This window comes from Athalia rosae, chromosome 7, assembly GCF_917208135.1.
Source record: "Athalia rosae chromosome 7, iyAthRosa1.1, whole genome shotgun sequence".
Taxonomy (NCBI): domain Eukaryota; kingdom Metazoa; phylum Arthropoda; class Insecta; order Hymenoptera; family Athaliidae; genus Athalia; species Athalia rosae.
The window spans coordinates 8,751,151-8,772,394 of record NC_064032.1 but is presented as its reverse complement, the minus strand read 5'-3'; the positions used below and the strand labels follow the sequence as shown (position 1 = coordinate 8,772,394).

At 39.9% G+C, this 21,244-nt stretch overlaps 1 non-coding gene across 1 annotated transcript; it reads right to left on the bottom strand.

Annotated features, from left to right (window-relative positions):
* Positions 1-9,913: 9,913 nt before the first annotated feature.
* Positions 9,914-10,068, bottom strand: LOC125501966. The gene has a single exon (XR_007279713.1). It is a non-coding gene; the product is annotated as a 5.8S ribosomal RNA (ribosomal RNA).
* Positions 10,069-21,244: the final 11,176 nt, after the last annotated feature.

The window sequence follows — 21,244 nt, the reverse complement described above, 5'->3', positions numbered from 1 at the left end:
AATGTAATTATTTTTTAAAGAGTTTTGAAGTGTATATAAATAACTTATACATTGTAAATTTAGTGCGGAATCGAAGTGAGTATATTTTTTATGAATTATCTTTTTCAATTTACACGTGCGTTTATTAACAACCAACATAACCTTCAAGTTTATTTGTGTAGTTAGAGGATTGAATTTTTTTAATTATTTTTATTGACAATTAATTCATTTTTGGAGATATTAAATAAAAAAACTCACAAAATGCGATTACATGTTCTTTATCTAAAATTTGTCATAATAAATCTTTTGAGTTAATTAATTAAAAATTCATTATCAATAAGTAACTCATATTCATTGTATAATGAGTTAAAGTTTTCATTTACGATGCTGTTATTTATTTAACAAAGTAATAACTTTGCAATAATAATTTTCATCAAAGCGGTCCAGATTGTTTCAGCTCATTAAAAAAAGTATGAAATTAAAGACGTGTGTACAGGACAACGTCTGTCGGGTCCGCTAGTATATATATATATATTCAATAAATGTTAATACGCCAGGGAGATCGAGCTGAACATAGGATTTTTAACGATTGTGATTCTTATGGTGCTGTGTTATATTTATATCCCGTTCTTACTATTTCATTGTTTATTTTTATCATATACACTTTTAGCACGCGTTCATTTATTTTGTACTTTATTCAATACCCGTTACGTGTCGCTTATTTTATTTATACACATAGAGTATTTTACTCGTTACTTTACATTATTCGTTTGTTACTTATTCTACTTATACTTGTTATTCATTTATATTGTGATTTGGTGGCGTCTCATTATTTATTGACCAGTCTATTTGTACCTCAAGAGGACCGAAGCATTATTTAAATCATGTTCATAATGAACGCCAGGAAAAATAGTATTTAAAAAAGGGAATAAATAATATACATTGATTGATACTACGAGCTATGAGATCATATAAAGTAATAATAAAATAAAATATCACAAAATCTACCAGATCAGGTGGGTAATATGGATTATTTCCATTGTTTTGTTTCAGAAAGTTATGCAAACAGTCTGAAGCCTTCACAATTGCTGTTACAGTATCCACATTCGCAATTATAGGCTTCCGGTATCATACGCCATTGTGCCGCGATTCGTGCCATATGCTGAAAAATACTTATTAATGCATTTGGATTGCACCAAGAGTTACGCAAGACTAAAGATATCGGAAACAATGTATAATCTGATACAAGAATGGATGATAACATCGCAGGGCTATGACGAACCACGAAGAATCCTGGAGCACCACAACGAGTCAATGCAACACTCTTCAAATCACGCAAATTTGAAAATCTTAAAATTTTCAACTGGAGCGTTAGGGAAACTTGTATTTTCAGATAATCATGTTGTATCTGATATTTTTATTTAACTTATAAACTCAACGTTTCGAAGCGCAGTTCAATCTTTTTATTTACTCATTTATTTGCTTCACCTGTCAATCACAAAAAAGTACCTGCCAAAGTAATATTTGCAGACATAGCTATACAGAATTCACCAGAATATACTAACAAAGTATATTCTAGTAATTGTAAGTAATTGACATGGCTTAACAAATAATCTTTCCCGTAATAAACCGTAGTAACGAAGAAATATAAGATATATGTGATTGGTAAGACTAAAGGACATGGTCAAAAGCACAGAGATCCGCACACGGAAGACAGCTCGGCCAGGGAGCGATCGGTCAAACTCTCTGCGGCGCGGTCACTTTTCAGATGGCCCGCCCAATGGTTTAGTACCGTGCCCTCTCGCCAGATAGTTCTGACCGTCAATTTCCAGGCTTCTGATCGGCACACGCTCTGGCCTAGGCTGGGGCAGCGTATCTCGCATCCAGTTTCTATAGAGATCAGTGATTTTTTTCATTAGTCTTGTATATCTGTTCTTTTGTTTTTGGATCCATTCATTTCTTCAATCAATTATTTTTTCATCAGGCCATTGTGGCACAGGTAGGGCTCATCCTTTCCAGGCAGCTACCATTGTCGGTCCCACCGTAGGAGTCACTGCCAGCCCCTGGATCATCCGAGCCCGACTGAAGGAAGCAGGACTGAAGTGCAGGAGAGCGGCGAAGAAGATGGACATCACCAACAGACATCGAGAGGACCGCATCAGTTTCGCGCTGCAGGGGCTGACAATCACAGAAAAAAATTCGAGTAGGATAGTTTTTACCGATAAGAAAGTGGTTTTCTCGGATCAGGATGGCCGGTTAAATGTGTGAAGGGAAGATGAGGAACGCTACAATCCGCAAAATGTTGTGGCGGGGCATCACAGTGGACGCGTAACTTCAGCGTGTTTGGGTTGGATTTCGGCCGCTGGTCCAAGGGAATTAGTGAAAATAACGCGAAACATGAATGCCGAGCAATACATGATTATTCTAGAAAATGCATTGCTTTCCTCCGTGAGGGCAATATACCCGGCCCAAGACATGCCCATTATTAGTATTGTTGAGAACAAGAGCGCAGTGCATCGAGCCAGAAGCGTGCAGGACTGGTACACAACTCACCCAGAAGTGCAGCGGCTCGACTGGCCAGCCAAATCTCCACATTTTAACCCAATAGAAAACTGTTGGTCTGAAATGGTCCGGTGCTGGAGGCCTGTTGCCAGGAAAAGGGAGGAAGGCCTGAGTCTTCGAGTCGAAGCAAAGTTGGAAAAACTCCGCACCAGGCCAGAGTACTTTGAGGCAATTGTTGGTTCGATGCACCGTCAAATGCATCAAGAGTACTTTGAGGCAATTGTTGGTTCGATGCACCGTCGAATGCATAGTGTACTTGAGAAGGATGGTTGGTGGACACACTATTGAATGAGGACGTGAGCGCCTAAATTCCACCGCCTCGTTTTTGAGGACTTGTGTAGTTGGTGGGAGATAACCCAATAAGAGCCGACAATGAGTACTCTTTACCTTCCGCACTGTGCTGTTGCCTGATAATACAGAGTAATTGGCATTTTATTGAAATTCTTTTCCGAAGTGGTTTTTGTCTCTCACCATAACATTTCATACTATAAAATCCATATTCGTTTCAGGTTTCTCGAGTCTATTTTTCACTGCTCTCTAATCAACCAATTCTAATCAATTATCACGGGTATAGTTGTTTGTATTTTCTTCAACTTCATTAACTCTCTTATAGCTTTTGGTTCGTAGTATTGGTGGGAAAGGTAAGCATTGTATTTTCTAGAAGTTGTTTTGTCCAGGCAATATATTACATGATAACAAAATGGGAATTGTTGGGTATCGTCAGATAAATTTGAGGCTCGTTGTCATTCAGGGATAGAGATTGTTGCATTCAAAGTTACGGGGAGAAAGGTTTTAGATTTTCGGGTTATGGGTGTAGAGATCATTAAGCATGTTTGGAACAATTTCAGGGTTTTTGTAATGTTAGGGCACCCATCTTTTCAACACACAAAAAAAAACATTTCCTTCATTAGTATTTTCGGAGAACTTTGCCGTGATTTGCTTTCATTGTCAGCTAAATTCTTCATTATTCTGATATTTGGTGAATCAGTCGTAACAAATAGCTTTGTATTTCAAATAGTCATCTTTGTCTTTCGGAAAAAACAATCTCATCACTTAATAATTTTATATTGTGCATCAGATGACTTAAAAGACTTCAATTTTCAATTCATTTTATAGTTTATTTGTAAATTATACTCGAGGAAAATCATTATGTTCTTTTATATCATAGATTTTGCGTTTATTTCAAAAAGTCAAATCACATCAGTTTTTCAGTTTGTTCGTGGATTTTTTTTTGAAAAGAATTATTTCTCTCTTTCGTTGCGTTGATTATAGATTCGAAGAAAAAAATTCACTCATCACTAGTATAGTTTATTTTTTTTCAGAAATGAGTAGGGATTAATGATGAATATTGATTTATTGAAATAAACTATAGTTTTGACTCGCAGATCATCTTGTATATCTCACATTCATAACTCAGCATCTATGTTGGTTATTCTCTGTCTAAGACAAATTTTGTCTTATGAAATGGGTTCCATGCTTCATTTTCCACTTACAGGTTGCTCCTGTTCCTACTAACAATCGAATTCTGTAGACTACGATTTATCCTGAATCGACATATTGTAAATTAATTTTATACGAAAGATGATATGAATATCACATCCAAGTATGGATTATAATAATGTACCATCCATTTCGATGTTCAGTTATTCAAATGATTCTTTGTCGTTGAAGTGTTATCATGATCTTGTAAATAAAATCCCATAGCACATACCCAGAATCTTTTTATTCAGTCGTCAGCCTGTATGATTCGCACCACTGTCCCTTAATTGATTTCAGCTTCTAGCTCTCATATGCAACATATCAATGATCCACAAAGAATGATGTCCTCACATTGAGTGGGATAATGCATCATAGAACTTACCGTCGATTTTCCGATGGCATTTTCTGTAATAGTGTTTGGTATTCCTCAGTGTTGTTGATATTCTAGGAGAGAAAACACCTCGTGGTGTTACTCAGAATCACTGTTCTGGTTGTCGTGCGTGAATATCTCGCGGATGAAACGTAGACAACCCGGTTGACCCATGCCCGAAATCCAACGAGTAGAATGACGCGAATGCAAAAGGTATTCTTTCGATAACTTGAGGAGCCAAATATTATGCTCAGAATAATTGAACTTTCCGTATTATTGTTAGTTTCATACCTTTATCAGCGTCGTCATTCTTTGCACGATAGATGCGAATCTACGTGATCTGGGCTTGCGAGACGTTTTCGCAGATATTGACAATAGCCCAGTTATATGATGAAAAAATGACGGAATAATTGGAAGCGAGCTGAATTTTGGTGTACACCCTTATTGAGTGTCCTTAAACAACATCCGAAGTGTACCCTTCATTTGAACTTGAGGCTCGCTAGTTATCGGGCGCAGAAGGAAGCAAAATGAGGTGTTCCGCTCACTTAAAATTATTCCGTCATTTGATCCCAAAATCGTCTAATTTGACTGGACTACAAAGTTGTTCGCAACAATTGACGGAAGGGAAAATGAATGTTGAGACCCACTTGTTTCTTGCCGCGGTAGCCCACCTTTGATTAAAACGTGAAATATGTACGACATGAATGTGATTTTCCGCTGCACGAGTGATACTCAGAGTGATAACTGATGTGGTTTGAAGGTAGCGAACAGCAATATGCTTTTTACGTGTGCAAATTGCATATCAGAAATGAAACAAATTGTTAGGTACTTACCTGCATTTCGGATCCACGTTTCGTATCTTGGATCCTTGGTGTTCGGAAAGCAGAACAGCGTTATACCCTCTTGATCGCGGCTCGACGTGCAGTTTTTATAAAAACACACATCGCTGGTGAGGGTCGTCATGACGTTATCACTTTCTCACACGTGGATTTTTTGTTAAATCTATGTTGTACGGGGCTTCTAATGCCGCCGCGATCTCAACGAAGACTGACCAGTAGCTGACTCGGTACAATCGAAGAGACGTAGGTCCCGAACAAAATTTAATTCTTACTGCGGTGAGCACGGATGTACTACACCAGTAACTAAAGTCGAATCAAAATTCGCACTAGAATATGCGGTCTATTCCACGTGAAGCGGATCAGTCACCTGTCACATATTTTTTTAATTTTGCATGTCGATTGTCCATGGGGAGTTTGAATTTTGTGCCGAAGGATTTTTGAATTAGTGCAAATTTCAATTTATTATTAACAATCGAAAAATTGAGCAACGTTTTCTTTAAAAAATCATAACTTCGTCAAAAATGATGATAGATTCAATTTTTTTATTGGCGTTTACGCGGATAGTGCCACAGATTTCGAAAAAAAAAGATGGTTTCAAAAAAGTTTACTTATCACTTCTTTATTTAAACATTAATTTTCAAATGATTTTTAAAACGCTGAGCGGCGCAACCGAAGAAATAAAAAAAAATGCTCACATATAGTTTGAACTATACTTCACCTCCGTATAGTCAGCCTCCCCACCACGGAAAAAAAATAAATTACTACACTAAACATTAAAAACTATTTGCGAACTGTCCAAAACCGGGTTAAAATATTTTTGAACCCGTGCCAACTAGTAGGAATTTCGAATTTTAGGTTGGGGGGCCAGCCTTCCGACGTAGTCGGCCCCCCCACCACTAAAATGTGATCGAATTGAAAAAAATCGATATCGGAAATAACCAACGAATTACAAACCATCTAAAACTATTTTCGAAAAATTTATAACCGCTGCCGATCGCCCGCTATTTTCGATTTTTGGTGAGGGGGCTCGACTTACCGCGAATTCAGCCGCCAAATCGCTCAGGGTTGATCGGATTGGAAAAATATGATGACAGGAATTACAAACCAATCAAGAACCATCCGAAACTATCTGCGAATAATTTTTAACTATCGCCGATTTTCTTTTATTAAAAATAATAATATGTAATAATAATATTAATAATAATAATAATAACAATAATAAACTCCACGATTGAGTGACAACATGACTTCAAAAATGAAGTCGATTTCAGCTGATTTCGGGCGATTCCAGTCTGTGATTTCAATGATTTTGAATGGCTTCGATTTCAATGATTTTGAGTGTCATACGGCATGATTTCGTGTCTGCAACTGACTTCGAATGATTTCATGAATTTGAAATCAAATTTTTCAGATGGAATGGTATCACTGAATTACGATTGATAAATATTTGAGTGAACGCACGAGAGTGGGGCAGAACAGGCGGTTGTTAATCTTTAAAACCAACTCACTGAACAATACGAGTCAGCTAGATGATCTTGGCTCCATTCTCGAGCTTTATCAAAGAACTCGCGAATAAATAGTATCTTTGGAATTAAATACGGGATTTCAAAAAATGAGAATACGCGAGTGAATGCGAGATTTCATGTTTGTGATTGGTAGACTCGTCGAATTCGAAATTCAAAATTATGCTCGTGACCCGACTCACGCAAGTGATTTTGGATTTTGATCCATCGACTTCAATTGATCTCGTTGATTTCAGACGATTTCTGAGATGATTTCAAAACTGATTTCAGCAAGTTGAAGGCACCTGACTTCACCGATTACGGTGAATTCAGTGATTTCGATGTGATTTCAAATTGATTTCATCACAGAGTGACGCCATGATTTCGGGAGTTAGTCTAGCCCCTCGCAATCATCCCCATTAATTAATTTTGCATTTCAGTTAATTCTAACTCAAAGCAAATGCGATAAATTGAGATAAACAATTGAACGGATTTTTAATATTTTCATGAGATATCGACGGACAAAAAATTCATCACACACACACACATCCTAATACCTTCAATTTTTTCAAAACGGGAGGCGAAGCCGAGTTGAAAATCAATACTAAAAAATGCTAACTTTCCGTGAAGTTCGTTGAAAAATAACCTAGATCTAGTTTATTGGTTTCCACGCTCATTGTACATTTTGGAATTCTCAGAATTAGGCCCACTCACATTTTGAAAAAATGATCTCTGCTCATAGCTTTTTTTACTTTTCCTAAACTTACAATTAATTTCGTCAATCACATAGTACTTTCTATTTTTCTGATGTTGATGAGTGGCCGTGTCAGCTGGGGTTTACACAGGTAATACAAATCATACAATTTTTTTGTGTCGCAGTAAAACAGTTTATTAGGTGGGGAAGACTATGGCAAAATGAGAAAACATATTTGAAAAAATACAATTGGTTCAATTTTTTATATCCTCTAACGAAGAGAAATAATCTTCTCAAAATTGCTCTGCTATGCTCTCTGCGGTTGTTAACCAGATAATAAACGAAAGAAAAAAAAAAGTTTCAAATCCAGAATGGAGTATGACATTAAAGTCTGCATCGTTGGAACGCAACGAAATCCGAAAAAAAAAATATTTCAAATATATTAATTCACCAAAAATGATCCTGCTATGTTTTAAAAGGGAAAATGACTAGAAATAACTTGAAAATGTTAATAAACCTACAAGGAGACGACAGAGCTTCGATGTCGCGATTTGGGTTCTCCTTTCGCGTGGTGAAAGTCGAAGACCTCCGAATCAACGTCGTTTTTGATTTTTGTTCCAATGGGCCTTCGTTCCCGAGATATCGCGATTTGAAAATTTGGGAATTTCGGACGGAGTTCGGCTTGCGCGTAGAGTACGTTGAGCGTTAACGGGTTTACCAACAACGGTCGTAGCTCATACGGTAAGACGACGGACTGGCACTCTGTCAGTTCTTGGTTCGCGTCCCCGTGCTTTTTTTTTTTTTAATTTTTTCTTTTTTTTAATTTTTTTTCTTTTCAATTTTATAATCTCTCATCAGACTTTGCATGCGTAGGTAAATGAGAAAATTCGAAAATATATATTACTAGTTTTATCTATCTATTATATTAAAATAATTAATCCAACAATGAAGTCACAATTACATAGCAAAATAATATTTCATAACGAATAATTAATTTATCAATCATGTCACAATAAGAAAGCAAAATCAGATGAACGAGCAGCAACCACATTTAATCTTGCGGATTTTTTCATTTTATAAAATATTATTTTGCTATGTAATTGTGACTTTATTATTGGATTAATTATTTTAATATATTAGATAAATAAAACTAGTAATATATATTTTATAAAATGGAAAAATCCGCAAGATTAAATGTGGTTGCTTGCGGCGGGTCTTGACGCAGTCGAATGCGGCTCTATACCGTGCGGGTACCGCCGGGCAGTCGGACGGGGCACTGGGGGTCTGACACGACGCGAACGACGTGACAGGCTTCCACCCAGGCCTTAGACCGACACCCAACGGGTCGCGACGTCCTACTAGGGGAGAAGTGCACGCCGGCGTCACCGGGCATGAACACCGCGGACGAGTGCCGTTGACGCGAGGTCCCAGCATCACGAGCCACGGCGAAGCCGGTTTCGCTGACGATGAATCTCCCCGTTCGATCTTTCGGGTTTCTCAGGTTTACCCCTGAACGGTTTCACGTACTCTTGAACTCTCTCTTCAAAGTTCTTTTCAACTTTCCCTCACGGTACTTGTTCGCTATCGGTCTCGTGGTCATATTTAGCCTTAGATGGAGTTTACCACCAACTTAGAGCTGCACTCTCAAGCAGGAGAGATTCTCCCGTGGCACGTCCCGGTCACTACGGGCCTGGCACCCTCTACGGGTAAGTGGCCCCATTCAAGATGGACTTGGACTCGGATCGACGCCCCGGGATAAGTGAATCCTCCCAAACACTACATTTCCCAGCGGCAGAACCGCGGGATTCAGTGCTGGGCTATTTCCTGTTCGCTCGCCGCTACTAAGGAAATCCTGGTTAGTTTCTTTTCCTCCGCTTATTGATATGCTTAAATTCAGCGGGTAGTCTCGCCTGCTCTGAGGTCGTCAAAGAATCGTTCGAACAAAACATATCGTGGTGTGTTTTTCAACGGAGACGACTAGGGTGTGATCGAGAGGGGGAGCGCAAAATAAAAAAAAAATCACGGACGATCATCGAAAATCCGACTCCGCGGATATTCTTATTTTTTACTCCACCTTTTCTCGTCAACCCGACAAACGACACGCGCGCGCCACACAACCGTCATCAATTCGACGATGAGGCGTTTGGCACGCGGGTCGTTTCTCTTACCAAAATTTTTGCTAACGGCAACCCGTTCGTCAAAACGGGCGGCAACGCAGGTATCGCGCGGCTCGGATCGACGTTCCTCTCGACTATTATACTAGCGCTGAGACGCGACGACCGGCCACACGACCGCGATGCACCAACCCGCCGACTTTTGCGCGGTTGACGCGAGTCGTACCGTGTCAGTCTCTCAAAATCGTTTGAGGCGACGCCGCGGGCTCGCGCGCGACTCGCGCGCGGACCACAGCGGTGAACGCCCAATTCTTGCGCACGCGACCCTCGCTCCTCTTGCGAGGTGGGGCCACGTGCAGTAGTTTGTTTTGTAACGACCCTCAGCCAGGCGTGGTCCGGGATATGTATCCGTGGACCGCAATGTGCGTTCGAAATGTCGATGTTCATGTGTCCTGCAGTTCACAAGTAGACGCGCAATTAGCTGCGTTCTTCATCGACCCACGAGCCAAGTGATCTACCGTTCAGGGTAATCGTTTTTTCACTTTGCATCGTGTCTCCGGCCGCACCTCGAGTCAAAACGGAGGGCAGAGGAGACACTTTGACAATTGTTCGGTTGTTACGCCGGCTCGTCGTGACGCGAAGAATCTTGCGATCATTCGTGCACCTCGCTTCAAGTGTTTCTTTGTACGATCAGTTCGAATGTGATTTCAATATCAAGCGCGTGACGCGCGGAACCCCTCCGAAAGGCTCGAGCGCGGCTTGTACTCTACAACACTTTACGTGCGAGGAGGAAGCCGCGTATAATTCGATCGAGCCATATTTTTTGTGTCTAGGGGGAACCACGGCACGTGGATTTTGGTAATGTTACGCAAAAGGAATAAGATCTCAATTGCATTTCACGGGGCGAAAGTTCGTCGCCAACCTTCCGCCGCGGAGAACGCGACGTCACCCCGGTGGAGCCAAACTCCAGCCGGAGCAGGTTACCCCGTGAAAGTATGGTAACTTTTCTTCATGTGTATCTTTGAAAAGAAACAATTTGAAAAAAAAGCATAAAAAAAACCGTTCGATCAATCGCGCGCCACGCCTCGTACAAAGCGGGGGGATCGACCGAACGGTTGATTCAAACGCACACCAAGCGTCCCGTTCAACAGAAGCGGGCACTTGGTCGCCTCAGCAACGCGCACAATGTCGCTACCTCACCCAAATCTGATCGACGAATGGCATCACGATCCGCATCGCTATCGTCCAGAATGGAAAGAGAGTTTTCGTTCTTGCGCCCCCGTAGGTTGGCGTAGTAGCAATGTCCTTTTATTTTTCTAGTGTTTTTTTTACCCATAGCCATTTATGCCTTAGTTTGTTTTTGGCTGCTGCACACGATATATTTTACCGTGATACACTAGTTGTAATGTCCTTTTTATATTATTTTCTCTCTCTTCCAACGGACATAGCAAGATCGTTCGTCGTCGACGTGTGTGAGTGCGACACGAGCCGTTTCGGCCGTTACGTAGTTCGATATTCGTGACACGCGTAAAATTTACGCCACCTCTTGTGCCATGTGTGTCTTTTGACTGGATTATAATTGCGTGAGATTCACGGTGGAATCTACCAAAATAATCATCGATTCGCTGCTTTTTTTTCGCAGTAACGAAACGTTAATGATCCTTCCGCAGGTTCACCTACGGAAACCTTGTTACGACTTTTACTTCCTCTAAATGATCAAGTTTGGTCATCTTCCCGGCAACATCGGCAATGCCGAGGCACGTGGATCTAGCCAAAACGTCCTGTGTGTACAGCGGTATCTCGTAGAGTAGGACGAGTTGAGCGCCGGTGTCCAGGATCTTCTTACTCGGAAATCGTCCGGATTGGCGATTCCCTCTCCTAATTAGGCCACAGGTGTAGGGCGCAATTCTTCGGTTGACAATTGAATTTGCCTATTCGGCGCCTCTCCTTTCCTCTGACGTCATCATCCATGCTTCCTCATCGGCCGCGCTCGCTTTTGAATACTGACCGGCTGGCTGTCTGCGTTCAGAAGGCCATCCAAGGCTGCGTCGACTCAGGCACTTGGAGTCCTCATCCTAAGAGCAACATCTCTATCCTATGTCGTCTCGGGAGTCGGAAATGAGTCCTGGGCTCACTTGTGCCTCGGCTCCTACATGTCTTCCTAGGCAGAACGTCATCTCGGGAGGTTACCAAGTTTTACCCGGTGACGGGATCAGTTCCGGAACGGTAGATGTTATTTTGGTCTGGCTCCTGGCCAGTAAGTTACGGGACGGGAGGTGACACTACTCAGTTCATGCCACCCTATACGCCGCCTTCCGTAGCATCCATTCGTCGATAGCAGAGCGTCTTACGCACCTATCGTCTAGCGGGAGATCGTAGACGGGTCGTCTTGCGGTTCTATACGCCGGTAGCGATTCGGTAGATCGGGAGGCGGGAGATGTTGGCGATGCTGTCATCAGCTGGTGGTCCGGTCCACCACGGGAGAGTGCACATCGGTAGTCTGATTGGCACGGATGACGTCAGAGTTGTACCCTCGGAGGAAAGGGCCTGGGAGGTCCTCGTAGGTCGTCCTGGCTCAACTCGTCGGTATTTTCCCAGGTCCCATAAGAGAATATTCGGAACAACAACGAAAATTAGCTTAACATACGGAATATCTCTTATTTTAATTTAGCCTTGGTGATTCGTTTCGGTGTGCTGCAGTTTTCTAGATTATTAACGAAAAACGGGAGGAAATTCCGGGAGATTTGGGTGCCGTAGTAACGGGGCTGAAAACGCCACGTTACACAACCGAAACATGAACGCTCACAAACTTATTTTGAGAAAAATGAAATATCTACGGAACCGTTCATGTTAGGACATCAGTTCAGTAGTGCTTTTTGATGTAAAATTTAACGCCCGATCTGATGAATCAATAATAAATACATGATTCCATTTAAAAAACAAAAGTTGACCTTCATATCACCTTAACGCCTCCACCTACAAAAAAGCCAATATCATCAGAATCTGTCCCCCTCGAAACCAAACAACTTTGATCTGAAATATTTTTCTCTGCAACCAATACTTTCCGAGATATTCGGCTGCATTTTTAAAAATGGGACACCCTGTGTAGAAGATCTTTTCAAAAAAATTCCTTGTAGTACTCCTGATGGGTCTATTCATTTTGATAATGGCAATATTTATTATTCACCCGGGATCAAAAGAGATTAAAAATTATTATTTCAGAAATTTCCGTCATGGACAAATGCAATGCTGAAATATTATGGATCCAAATATGACGTGGCGACTTCGTCAAGATCAGAAAATTATTTTAGCTCTGTGAAAAGTAATGTTTTAATAGATCACCGACCAAACCGAGCCGATGTTTTTTTAGCAGAACACACAAAAAATATTAATCCTCGAATGAAACAAGCCAAACGTGCTTACAATCATCAGAAACCGACGGAAAAACAATTTGACTCTGGTAAAAATAAAAAAACAACAGATCCACGTGTACTGAACTTTGTCGAAAATTGGAAAAATCAGGTCATTGTTAGTGATTCTAGTGAAGTACAGATTACGGAATGTGAACAACCGAGGATGATTTGAAGAAGTGTGACCTTGATGATAACAAAGAGAACATGAATTTAATTTAAAAAGTGATTATAAATGACGATATTAGTAACTCTACATCAAACTTCATTCCAGAAAACAGTAATACTTGCCAAAATTCAAACAAAAACTCAGATTGTGCTTACTCCACCGAAGATGACTTGAGTTGTTGTTCGGGATTACCAGATTTTATGTTTTGTCTCCAATAGATCTAGTAACATTTTTTGTTATGTTAGTTGCCGACACTGTCGCTAGTAATTAAGAAAATGTGCTGCGAAACGCATCATCCCGCGTAGGGGATGTTGCAAAGGGAAAAATAAATAAAGGACTTAAGATAAAAAAAAAACCACCACAAAGTTCATCGAAAACGTAACAGTTGTCCTCTATTCCATTCTACTCCTAACAAAATAGATTTCAGTAACAATACCTCTTGAAATTTTTCGATCACGAAAACCTCCGACAGCAGTTATTCAATTACACCTGATAGAGAGCCTGTTAATTTTCGAGTTATTGGAAAAAAAAGTTTCGAATGAACGACAAATAAGCTCTTTAGTCATTCCAGATCCAACTAAAACACAAGGAAAATATCTCAATGCATGCCCTAAAGTACAAGAGTTACACCAGAATGCAACTGATGAAGAAAAAAAGAAAGGAAAGATGAAAAATCAGTATTTGTTGATTAAAAATGGTTGGACTTCTGAAATTGTTGAAAATAAATTAAGTCTCACAAATACTTGCTCATCAAATAGTTGATCAAGAGTACCATCATTTGCTTCTGGAGAGGGGACAACTCCCAAGGCTAAACAAGATGACGACGGTCATACCCGGCTTGCCGGATAAGACTGAAGTCATCCTGACTAGGCTGAAGCGCCTCAACGCCGGTCTTCAGACTCACCTTTGGCGGGTCTGGGACAGGAAGGACGGACCAAAATCCGTCCTTCTGGTGCTGGGCGTGGACGCAAAGTCCAGGGACTAGTTGAGGGGGGCTGGCCTCATGGCCCACTATGGACTCGGAAGGGTGACCTTCAAGGAAACCCAACCGAGTACCGGCGAGGGACAGGGAGGTCTCAGCGCCCACTGGCCAGGGTGTTGCGGTGGTCGGGGCCAAGCAGACCGGTCGTTAGTTATTGGAGAACTCTTAGATGTAAACAGTTCAGAAGATATAATCACGAAACTCATCTTCGTTGCTTGTGGGCGATTTTCATCAACTATATCATGGAAAAAGTAGAGAGTGTAACTGAGCGATTATCAGTTGCTTGACTTATTATGTTTATTGTATTTTTTGTATTATTTGGATATATCCGGGCGCTCAGTCCTCGAGGACCATTGTGCCCGAGCTCTTTCGGGCAACCTACACTATGGGAAAGGTAGTTAGGTTGGCAGCCCTGGCAAAGAACAGGAGCCTACCAACTCCTATTTCCTCTATACCCACTTCGCCGGTGAAGTTAGGTCCAAAGGCCTCCGTACGTGGGCCCACTAGACCCCTACACCGCACTAAGAGGTAATATGGTGTTTCCGCTTCTTCGCCACACCTGGGACAGCTCGCCTCTTCCCTGAGTCCAAGGTGGACGAGGTGTTTGCCTGTGTACCAGTGGCCCGTGATAAGCCCGGTTACGCTTTCCAGTTCGGTTCTGCTTAGTTTAATCAGCTCCTCACCGAGCCCGCTCGAGGGTCCTTTAAACAGGCCCCTCGTGTGTAGCATGCCCGGTGCATTGCCCAAAAGCTCTGCGAACTTATCCCTAGCAATCCTCTTTGCCAGTTTGCGCGGTGTCGATTTCTTGAGAGGACAAGACATCCGCTCCATCAACCATCCATCCGTAAGCCCAGACTTGAATCCGATCGAACATGTCTGGGATATTGTAGGGCGCAGGCTACGGAATCATCCTAATCCAATCGAAAACTTGGCTCCATTGCGAGAGGTTGTGGTGAATGCCTGGAACACTATCCCACAGGCACAAATTCGACGGTGCATTAATATGCGTGAGCAACTCCAAGCAGTCATTCAAAATCGAGGGGGTAACACAAGATTTTGAAGTACAGATGAGGTGACCGTACATGAACGTGAGAGGCAAGGGGAACGTGAGAGGCAAGGGGTTTGCAAAAACAAACACCCCGGAGGAATCGAATCCCCGCCGCGTCCACGTCGTTGATCCTGGGTAACGCCAAGAGCGGAGGCACAACCGCAAACATAAGGTTGAAAAATTTCGAAAATTGACAATTTGAATTTTCCATGATCAAAAAATGAATAATTCGATTGCAACACCACGTAGCTGATAAAATCCCGTTCAAAATGCTCCGCGGAGAGTCGTTCTACGACGATTTGGTCAGAAGATATAGCAGAGTTAAGATTTCGTGGAGTTATCTGCTTCAAACTCACGTAGCTCCGTCAAAAAAGGTCGTAATGGAGTGAACAGGGCAGCATTTTTGAGAGAAAGGGTTGAAGTTTCGTAAAAAATTGGTCAATTTTAATTTCCGATCGATTTGAGTACAGTTTCGGGGGGTGCGTTTTAACTCGATTTTAGACACATTCGATATGACGTTCTTCTTGGTGAGTGATCAAAAAATCTTCGAAAATTGAAAATGAGTAAAACTGGTGAATGTCATGTAAAGAATATGAGATCAGCTTCAAAATGGTGTCCCGAAAATCGTTTTATCGAAACATCGAGTTGGTCAGAAGTTGACGCAGTTCAAAGATTTTTTGGGGTTTTTTACTTCAAACACGACTAGCTCGGCGGGAAAAAAACCGTAAGGGAACCGCAATAAAACCATTTCAAAGGTGAGAAAATTTCCTATCTTTCAGGCGAAATCAATTTTCGAGAAAAAAGATCCTGCTCTCCGTACATTCAATTCAAGTTTGCATCAAACAAAGAATTTACGCACTGTTCGTTTAAAAGTAGCGCTTCTATGAAACGCGACATGGAAACGGATATCCGCTTCATGGAGCTTGAAGATGACATTGCAAGCTTCAATTTGAATGCCTGTTCGTCCCTGTAAGAGCTTCTGGTTCAAAGATACAGCCGTTTAAAAATTCGCTATTTTACGCTCAGAGTTTAAGTGTTGCTTTAATTGTTTTGAGGAGTGTATGTACCAGTGCTTCAATGCCAATTACAGCTGGTAGCCACTCAAGTGCATGGAGACAACGATGAGTGAAAACAATACGAATTCGTTGCACAGCACCGTATACTGCAATACAAGAGCAATGTCCACAGGTCTAATTCTCACGAACTCCAACTCGCAAATGTCCAATTCAATTTAGTTGACAATTGCCAAGAGAATATCTAAATGTCCCAACTGGGAAGAGACCGTCAATCACCGATATTACGCTAATTGATATGAAATTCGATTCAACATATATTCAAACAGGGTCTGAAACTAGAGTTGGACGCTCAATTTGTGCTTATTATATCAATAGTAAGCCGACTGCCATTTGACGTTCGTACCAAACCAATGGTTGTATGACGGCCGAATCGGATGCTAGATATTGGGAAATCAGCCGGGGGCGTGGCTTCTCCTTGCGGCAGAAGCAGTTACTACTGTGAGACGCATTTTTAAATCAAGTGTCGGGTGTTTACGTTTGTGTTTACGTGAGAGCTTGATTAAACTAAAATTTTTAATTGTATTTATAATAAAATGAGGATTTCTATCCAAGAAGTTTGTAATTTCGCGTGTGCTGAGCCTAGCCATAAAAGTTTTGTAGGCGGAGAGAGTATACTTGAAGCAGGACATCTCATTAAATGTGGGTTACAATCATCAGCCAGCAATGATGATGTGTACAATATAATTACATTTTGTTTACAAACATCTCACTTAAAAGATGATCCACACAAAATCGTGGGAGCAATTTCCAAGGATGGACAAATTTTAGGAATGTCATGCTCATGTGAGGCTGGTTTGAGTGAAGCATGCAAGCATGTAGTTGCTACGCTTTTATTTTGTAATAGGTAAGTTTTTATTTACAAACATATTTATATGTCAAATATTACTGAAAATTATTAATGATAATAATAATAATAACATAACTGATGTTCTTAAGCTTGTTTATATGCTTTCAGAAATGATGTTGATAAGTTGTCAATTATTACGTGCACTGATAAAAAATGCATTTGGAGTGCTCCTCACAAAGCAGCACTTGAAAAGTATGAGCCTAATCCTTTAGGACAGCACAGCTGCTATGAGTTGAAGAAACAAAAAAATTTAGAAGCTCCCACTAAAAAGCATAAGAAAACTAAATCTCAAGTAGCAAAGGATTATCAACCAATAATACTAACTCAAGAAGATAATGATAAATTATTGAGTATCATGGTGTCAAACATGCATTTTAGTGCATTGGCAGAACACATGTAATTCACTACATAATAATGAAATTGCCTCTAAAAAATTTTTTTTATTTTTTTTTTTTTTTTCAATTTACTGTTTGCCTTATATGTACAATGTAATAAAATAGACTAACTTGTGATTATTTATTCTGTTTAGAGCTGGAAGGCATGACGTTATTGAAGAAATTAATAATAATTCTACGTGTGATCCTACTAAGATAAATGCTATTTTTCAAAACCAACGTTCTTCTAAATTTCTAAACGAGCTCGAGCAAGTAAAAGTTAATTCTCTCAAAGAATGCTGCCAAAAAATAATTTCAAATTTAAGTGGTGACGTAGTTGACATCTGCTTAAAAACTATGGAGTTCCACTCTACGGGGCTTGAAGAAAGACAATTAAGAATAACTGGCAGTGATTCTTATCAACTCTTTACATACAAAAATAATAAAAACCCTGATTAGCGTAAAAAATCAATCAAATATTTTTATTCAGAGTCGGTTGTTAATTGCTACACTCAGCATGGTTGAAAAAATGAACCATTAGCGCGTAATCTCTATGACGAGTCAGAGCCTTCTTACAGCGTAATAGAATGCGGTCTTGTTGTCTCTCACAATAATTCGTGGCTTGGTTTTTCACCTGATGGTGTAGTATCTACCGAATGAGACACTCGGTGCACCTTCTCAAAGTCAAAAGTTCACTTGACGTTTTCGACACGAGTTGAATCAGGAGAGTACAACTAGTGAACGCAGAAACGCAATTCAAATCGACTTGTAGCATCTGAAAGGTGAAGCTTCACGCTTCAAAATACTATTTTTTACAACTCTCTACCTCAATTTTTCGAGCGGTTATGAGTTTCCGAAATCGGACGTTTTTCGGACCAAAAACAGGGTGGCCCGCTAATTGTTGTGCTTAGTGTAGTAACAAAACTGCTATTAGCTGTAGGAAAACTATAAAATCGAACTGTGTCATCCCGACAAGAATTGCTACTGCATCCGAACACACAACACGAAGTTTTGAATAACTGATAAAATTATGAATCTAAACATGATTCTATTAATTTTAAAACGTACATATAATCTTTCACGTGTAATAAACACCAACTGTTTTAATAGCGACCTGCTTAGACTAGTTTATATTATCCAGCAGGTGGCGTATCGAAGGGGAATACTTCCCAATACAAACCGCGAATATATTATAACGGTCACGCGAATAGTGGAATTCGTTCATTAGGACAAGAAGGGCGTGAGATTTGGGATAATCTTCACATGAATACTTGTCGATTGGACTTCGAGATGACAGGACATCTATTATAGTGCGAAATTAAATATAAAAGTCTAGAAGAATGCGAGAAGAAGGCCACTAAGAGGCAGACATTAGATTCACAACACCGATCCTACGCCCGAGCTGCCGTAGCCTTATTTTCGACGCGCTGTGTTTTGGCTGCGGGCGAGGTCAAGGCGCCTGGCCGTCTAGCGGTGAACTACGGGACTTCATCTGGCACTAACTTCGAGAGACCTTTTGATACACAGCATAGCTAATTGTGTTATTACTTCTTGTATCTACTTGTGATCTATGCGTGTAACAGTATTATTTGATTTTGGCAGGATCATCAATGATCGCAACATGTCATAACGTCCATCAAGGAAGTAGGATAAAATACTCAGGTAGTATTCGATCAAGGCCGTTTGGGTTAGAACCCTCGGTTCAGAGGTTGATAACTACGAAGAAAAAAATTATTAAGCAGAAATTCAGAGGAGGTTCGAAAGCTTGGAAAATTCTGCGTCTGCTGGATCATTTTTGAATATCGAGAAAAAACCGCAACGACAGTTATGACCACCGAAAGGTCAAAAGCGTGGTTTTTTAGGAGATGACCGAAGTAGGTTAGGTTAGTCGTATGAAATAGTAAATGTTTGTGTTCGTTATAAATTGTGTTTATGGGTAAAGTTAATCATAGTCCCATTATAACAAGGTCGAAAGCTGAGTCGTCTGTGAGGCTATGTGAAGACAGTTCGTCATCACCTGTTGTAAAGAAGGTCAAAACGAACAAAGATCTGTTTACGAAAATGGAGGAACAAATAAAAAAGTTATGAGCTGATCAGGAAAGGTTGGCAAGAGGAAGAGAGGAACTGCAAAGAGAAAAGGATGAGATGTTATCTCGTCATGATTTAGAAAAACAGCTACATCTCATGCAAAAGGAAAAAGAGGCACAGACCCGAGAATTGAATGAATTACGTAGAGGAACATCAGCTGGTCAACAGGTAGATATGACGGGTCCGTTGGTGGGTAAATTGATCAATCATTTTCAATACATGCAATTAGACATATAAGCACCTAAATTCGGTGATGATGACCATGAACAAAATCCATTAGAGTTTTTGTCAAGGCTTCGAAATTATTTTACTATATGTAATGTTTCTGGTGCGCAACGTATGTGGATTATTGGAAATATATTAAACGGTAGAGCAAACATTTGGTTTGATATTAACAAAGATAGATGTGACACTTATGAAAATTTTGAAAGATTGTTCAAAGCGAAATTTTATTCAGTACAATATCAAGTTAAGTTAAAAAATCGTTGGTGAATACGACGGTGATGACCACAAGCTGGAAGTTTACATAGTTATTTCGAAAAACAAAATCGTGAAGCGAAATGGTTTGAACCTAAATTATCAACGTACGAAGTTAATTATGCGATAGTACAGCAACTTCCATACCGAGTCAAAGATATATTAGCCGCGATCAATTTCTCAGCTACACAAGTGATTTTACAAGCATGAGCTCATTTAGATACGTCGTACGAGGAGAAAGAAAATATAAACAAGAACAAACCAGGTAACTCTTCTGACTACAATCGAAATAATATTAATACGCAAATGCAAAGTATGAATATGCATCAACCACGACCACGTTATCATAATAATCGAACGAAAGACCAGAATCAAAGTAATACTTCAGTAAATTTTACAATGCCAAATATCAATTTTCCACCTCCTACAATAACAAATTCAAATAGTCATCATTTAAACTAGATTTGAGTGCGATGAAAAAAGGTTCCACATCGTACCATAATAATTATTATAATTTGGTTGAGGATCTTACAGGTAACATAGTCAAAGAAACTGATAACGAAGATAATGATCAATGTTTAATGTATCTGCATTTGTTTATAACAATCGGAGGGATTGCTGTAAAAGTCTTAGTAGATTCTGGTAGCCAACTTGTATCTCGAAAAGTTTATATAAACTTGAAATTGAAATCTTCATGCACTGAAAACATACAATATATTCAAAATATCAATTGTTTGAATAATTCTTCGAATGTCGTAAATAATAATAATAATCTTGAAAATAATAATGACATTGAAATTGATGTAAACATGCCTAGTACAGAGGATGTTTATGATAATAATATTAAAATTGTAGGGAGCATGCCTAATATAGAGGATGCTATCCAGCATGATAATTTGATTGTGTCTTATAATATGTCTATGCAAAATCATAATCTATGTAATTTCGTTGATAATTCTGTGAAAAATATTTACGCCAATACTGATTCGCTATCAATGTCATTGTCAAAAGGGAGTCTAGCTTGTCTATTTGAATCTGATGAAAGTAATAATTCCCGTAGTACCAACAAATTAGGGGGTTTATCCACGTCAAAACTTATTCACAACAACGGAGTTTTAGGAAAAATAGATGAAGTTGAATTTTTAAATAGTCAAGAAGATCATAATTTTTATAGAGATTTGCGGGTGATCGCGTCTCAACTTACGATGATGAATGATGATTAGAGGAATGCTAT